This window comes from Poecilia reticulata, linkage group LG7 (assembly GCF_000633615.1).
Source record: "Poecilia reticulata strain Guanapo linkage group LG7, Guppy_female_1.0+MT, whole genome shotgun sequence".
Taxonomy (NCBI): Eukaryota; Metazoa; Chordata; class Actinopteri; order Cyprinodontiformes; family Poeciliidae; genus Poecilia; species Poecilia reticulata.
The window spans coordinates 7,743,702-7,749,679 of NC_024337.1; the positions used below are offsets into that span (position 1 = coordinate 7,743,702).

Genomic DNA, 5,978 nt, shown 5'->3' on the forward strand with positions numbered 1-5,978 from the left:
GCTGCCCTTCCCGAGCTCTCAGATCAGCGAGTCAACTGTACCTGGAGGTGCCGAGGACTTTGAGGAAGCTCAGAGGGGACAGGGCGTTTGCTGTGGCAGCTCCTAAACTTTGGAACTCTTTGCCAATGTCKGTAAAACAGGCCACTTCTCTGGCAACTTTTAAATCTGCTCTTAAGACTCACCTTTTTCGGCTGTTCTTTGATTCAGTTTGAGCTGCTGCTACTTTTAGTTACTTTTATTGCTTTTTTTAGATTACTTATTGTGATATTTATTATGACTGCATATTTCGGTATGTTCTTGTATTGCATTGTGTCTTCATTTTAAGTGATTGTATTTTTGATGTTAGTGTGCTTTTAATTTTTATTTCAATTGTTTTAATTCTGTGGCTGTACAGCACTTTGGTCAGTGGAACTGTTTTAAAGTGCTATATAAATAAACTTGGCTTGGCTAAATCAAATGGTTACAATGTTAGTCACTAAGAGATGGATCTGTTGGCCATGATAGAGTTGCATATGACAACTTTGACAACTTTTGGCACTAGGAGAAGTGCCTATGAAGCTGCTGACTGGTGACATTGGTTCCTCGCAACATGTCAACATGGAGAACCAAAACTCATCTCCACAGCAGAAACCTGCGTGGACCATGGAGCACTGGCACAACGCCTGCTCGAGGAATGATGCTCAGGCCAGCAACAACAACGGCTGAGCACAGGAAACGGTCTCCACTGGTTGACGACAGCATTGGACGAAGGAGCAGCAGCACAGGAACCATCATGCAATCAAGGCCAACAGACTGTCCATCAGGACGATTATAAGATGACCAATAGATTAAATAAGTCTTTATTAATACCCTTGGAACCTTTCTTAATCTTAAACTGGCAATCTGGAAGTTAATTTCATAGATTATTAATTTTAGTATTCAAACGATAGAAATAAATCAAAAATAATTATTGAGAAGAAATTGAATCAATTAAACTGGACTTAAAAGTGGGTGTAAATGCTATTGTTATTCTAATAATTTTTTCTCTCAAAGGTTGCTGGTTAACACCTTGTCTAAATTTTTTCTAATCTAAACTGACCTGTCCAAATTGAAGGTAATGTGTTCTCCCATAACAAAATAATTTATGACACTATACTCTGCTAAATTGGAGACAGATGTTGTTCCTTTAGGAGTGAAAAAAGAATGGAGAAATAACTGGATAGTAGAGGGGTCAGCTAATTAAAAGCTCAAGTGAACCTGACAAGGATAGTTATGTAGTTCCTGTCTTAGAGACCAGGATTACTTTCAAGGGGGGTCAGCAGGTTAGAGGTTAGAACAAAATATATTTAATTCTAGGGACTGTGCCTCAATAAGGCTTTTGCATTAAACGGTTGTTGTTAAGAACAAAACAATTGTTAAACACCCAACTAGATTCGGTCTTCATTATGGCAATACTACATAAACATCATACTAAAAACAAAACAAAGAGATACATAAATCAGAAATCGTCTTAGGAAAACTCAGAGTTCAAATTCCTTTGAACTCTGCAGTAGGTGTTTCATTTGTACCCTTTCATCTTCAGACAGAATGTACACTTCACTTCATTTTTCTCTCTGTATTTTTATTTAAACTCATGTAGAGGACTTGGAATTTTACTCTAAGGTTAAAATATCATGGGTTTCGGTTTGATTGGTCATAAATTTGTTTCTGTAACTAAGACTGTGGATAAGAATAAGTTTATATCTGGTATCTATCTGATTTTACTATATTTGTCAATCACAACACGTTTCGTCAGCAACACATTATGGAAGAAGAGATGTTTCATATTCTGACCAGGACAACAGATTCAGTCTTGGTATACCAGAGTAAAGACAGGACCAGGGTTTGATTGCATGCGTTGTCTAATCAAAAGCACAAATTGTTTCTGCTTTTAGATCTATCTTTTCAGAAGCTGTAAATCTGTCCTATTCTAGCCACCTTCTTTTGATGGAAGACACCTAAATATCTCCAGAACAGGAGGAGTGAAACCTGGAGAGACGGTATGATGAAACACAAGATGAAAATATGGCTACTGTTAATTCTTGATTTAGGTCATCAGAACTGCAGGGAACTGATATTTGCTCACTAAACCTCCATATAACAGCTTTCTACTGAAATTATACTATTGGACCAAACAACATTGGGAGTCACTCCTGCAACAGTGTACATTTAACATTATAACTTGCATCTAAGTATGACAGTTCTTCGGATAGATGAACTTTTTGATAAATGGGTTGGCAATTATGTAAGATTAATCTTGTGGAACTATTTTAAAGTATTCAAGGTGATGTAGTTTTATTTATAAAGGACCTTTCAGCGAAAAGACCATTCGAAATGCTTAAGAAGGGTTAACATCTTCTAGGCTAGGAGACAAAACATTTCACGGAGGAACAACATTCAACAAGCTTGCTGAAAGACTTGGTTAAAATTTAAGAAGTAAACTTAAGTTGAAGCTTCTTTTACCTATGGCATAAAATCTACCCATCACAACTGAAAATTAGAGACCATGTAAAATAGTCGAATGTAGAACAAAACTGCAACACTTTATTTAATTCCAAATTATATACCTGTTCAATTTAAATCGATGGGAATTACATAAACTGTATGCGATCTAATAGGAAACAAACTACTGACAGGTTAAAGTACAACTTTTAAATCAAAATTCTTACTTAGCCTTTAATAAATAAATGGACATATTATGATATTCTAGATGAGTAGCATAATATTAAATTGAAGGTGAATCGGGAGATAAGATTTTCTGAAAGTTATGTTATAAGATGTACAGGAAAAAGGTTTTCATCACGAGCATTTGTAAACTAGTTTGAGAACTATGAATACTTGGCGGTTGTAGGAAAAAATAAATATAATATCATAAAAGCTTTATATATATATATATAAACATGATAAAATCAAATAATGTAAATAGATAAAAAAAATAAATAGTTGATGGATATCTGATTTGGACAATTAAATTGACAATTTCCTTTTCCATAGTGGGGTAGTCCTGGTCATAGGGGGGTATTTCACACTTTACACCTAGCCATTACATAAACACTGTGTGATTCTGGTAGATATAATTCATGTACTAGTGTGAATAGTTGAGCTTTGCAACGCTGGATTGAACTAAAGGTTATCCAGCATATCTGACCAGGCAGTGCTTCACATAGACACAAACAAATTAGATGTTCTTAGATCTTTTGAGTGAAGATAGAGGTCTTCCAGAGGAGAAGGGGGTTTCTGATTCTATCGCTGTTCACCTTTGCTTCTTTCCTTGTTTTCTCTTGCACGAAAACCCTGATCAATAAATTTATATAATCTCAAACATAACTCAATCCCATTTAATGTATATTCCCATCAGACCTATGTTTCAGAACCTGCAATCAGGTAGAGCAGATTGCCCAGGAGAATGGCTGAATCTGAGTACTGGCTGAGTGAGTAGAAGCAACAATATCCTTTGAGTTGAGAATTGATCATTCATAATTGTTATATCCTTCATGAAATGTTCCTTAAGGTTGTGATTGTTACTGTGACGTTGTTTGGTAGTTATTTTATTGATGTGTTTATATTTTTTGTTATTTTGCGTCTCGGTGGGGTCGTGGTTCCTGGACAACCATGTGGACTGTGAACAAGCRGACTGTGATAACTGGGGGAACAGACACCATTAGGATGCAAAGGTGATGTCATTATTATGCATCTACATGGATAATTTGATCCTGTAGTGACATGTTCAGATCGACCACATTGGATATTGTGTGAACTGTTTTCTTTTTATCAAATTCCTTTATTGTATTGTCACAGGTTTTGTTTAATTCAGATTTACAATGTTCTTTCACTGAGTGATAGTGGGGTGGACTGTAGAAGATGGTAATAATGACATGGATATGTATATGGAAGGTCCTCATGCGCAGGTCACATGTGAGTTATTAATGGAACTTTAGAATAATGGACGCATCAAGGATTTCTCCTTCTGTGCAGTAATGAAGACCTGTTAATTGGAATATATTGTACTATAAGATACTGCTCAGTTTTCCTGTCTCCTCAGGGCGACCCAGAGTGACTGGCAGTTCAGGGACCCTCTGTGTGTTGGACTCAGAGACTCATGGACATGGAGAATGTGTTGGGGTCCTGAACCTGGACAGTGAGAAGGCAGAGTAATAAAATCAAAGAAACATCAAACCAGTACAAGAAATTGCTTCTGCGACCCGAGGACAGGAACTGTTCTACACAACACTACACTGCATTGCTGCTGAGGAGTCAAGCCTTACTATTACTTGGTTCAAACCAAGCCGATTTGTCCTATGATGATGTTGAGTAGAAATCATTGTAGGTACCATGGTCATTGATTTCATTGGTGCCTGAGGGTGGTTGCCGGGGAGGAACCATAGGATAATTTTTTCCCTTGGATAACAAGATTGTCAGAGAGGGTTTTTTGATCCTATACCAATGGAACCTATGACCATGGGAGAGCAATGCAATACAAATTAACTAGAAAATTAGTGTACTTATTTTAGGGGAGAATGTAGAAGAATATAATTATGTTAATAGTTAAAAGTTATGTTGATTCACATTAAGATATGTTTTTACTGAATAGGGATGTACTGTGTCGAATGTACTGGGTCAATCTGACCCAGTACATTTTAAGTTGTTGTGCAAGAAGCTTCTGGCAAACGTCCTTCCTGCTTGCGTGCGAAGAAGTCGGGCCGAACTGGAAAATAATATTTGTTTAGACTAACAATTTGACTAATGGTCCTCTGAGGGAGCAGATTTAACTTCCACGAGGTCAGCCTCTGAATTCTCGGAACTTCCAACACACACACAGTGTAAAACGGAGCCAGAAGCAAGATTCAGAACGTCATTGGTCAGATGCTTTCCAATACACAATAGCAGACTGAAACGGTATAAATGCTCGAAGTCAGAAGCAAGAACCAAGACATTTTGGATTCTGAGACGATGAAAATGAGATGATGAAAATGTAATATGTGATTCCGCAGATGTGCATTAAATGTCTTCCTGTTTGCCTGTGAGCCGAAGAGAATGGAGTTTGTGTATAGTCTCTTAATTCATGAGTATAGCACCTTTGAATTCCTCCATAGTCTATGATAGTGTTTCTCTATAGAGCTTTGTAGCTGACGTCACAGCGTATGACATTTACGTTGCTCGGCGCCATGTTTGCAGCCCACAGACCAAAACAAACTAGTCAGAACACCGGTGTTTTCATTGTATTACCGACTGCAGAGAAGTTTTGCAAATTGGATACTGGATATTCGCCCTCCACAGAGTAAGGGACGTTCAGCTCAAGGTTGATCCGATTTATGAACGCTAATTTCGGCCAGCTGTTCTCTACCGATGCCTCCTAAAGCGCTTGCAGGTTCACATATGGACCGTCAATTTCCGAACACTCCTGTAAATGAATGCTTTGTCTTGTGACCAACTAATACAAAAAAGTGGTAATTCATGCTATTAAAGGAGGCACACTATCCTCTATAAAATGTTTAAGTCATATTCAATATTTTAAATATTAAATGTTTTCTTCAGTAGCTTCCAAATCGTGTGCCATCAACTCAAAATCTGTGTGAAATTATTCTACTAGACTGTATAAATGAGGCACACTCATCTTTATTACATATTAACACTTTTTATATATTTTTTAGCTATTTCTTTAGTATTTTTCTTCAATAGCTTCTAGGTCATGTGACCCATTAACTCAAAATCTGTGAAATTATTCTACTAAACTATATAGATGAGGCATATTTTTATTCCATTTTGAACCAAAATTATATTTTTTTAAAAATTCATAAAATATATTACCTCAGATGATAATCACATTTGTAACCTGTAATGTTCAATTACCGCATTTCCCGCACTATAAGGCGCACCTTCAACGAATGGCCTATTTCCATAAAAGACGCACCGCATTATAAGGCGCATAGGCACGCTACAGTTACCACCCATCCCGTATA

At 36.9% G+C, this 5,978-nt stretch overlaps 1 long non-coding RNA gene across 2 annotated transcripts in view; it reads left to right on the forward strand.

Moving 5' to 3' along the window:
• Positions 1–5,072, forward strand: part of LOC108166431 (uncharacterized) — a 10,399-nt gene extending 5,327 nt beyond the window's left edge. The window contains exons 3-4 of one of the 2 annotated variants that reach the window (XR_001776784.1): positions 1,914–2,018; positions 3,377–5,058. This is a non-coding gene — a long non-coding RNA (uncharacterized LOC108166431). Of the gene's footprint in view, positions 1–1,913 lie in introns of both variants that reach the window. The other variant, XR_001776783.1, reaches the window with a different exon arrangement.
• The last annotated feature ends 906 nt before the right edge of the window (positions 5,073–5,978 follow it).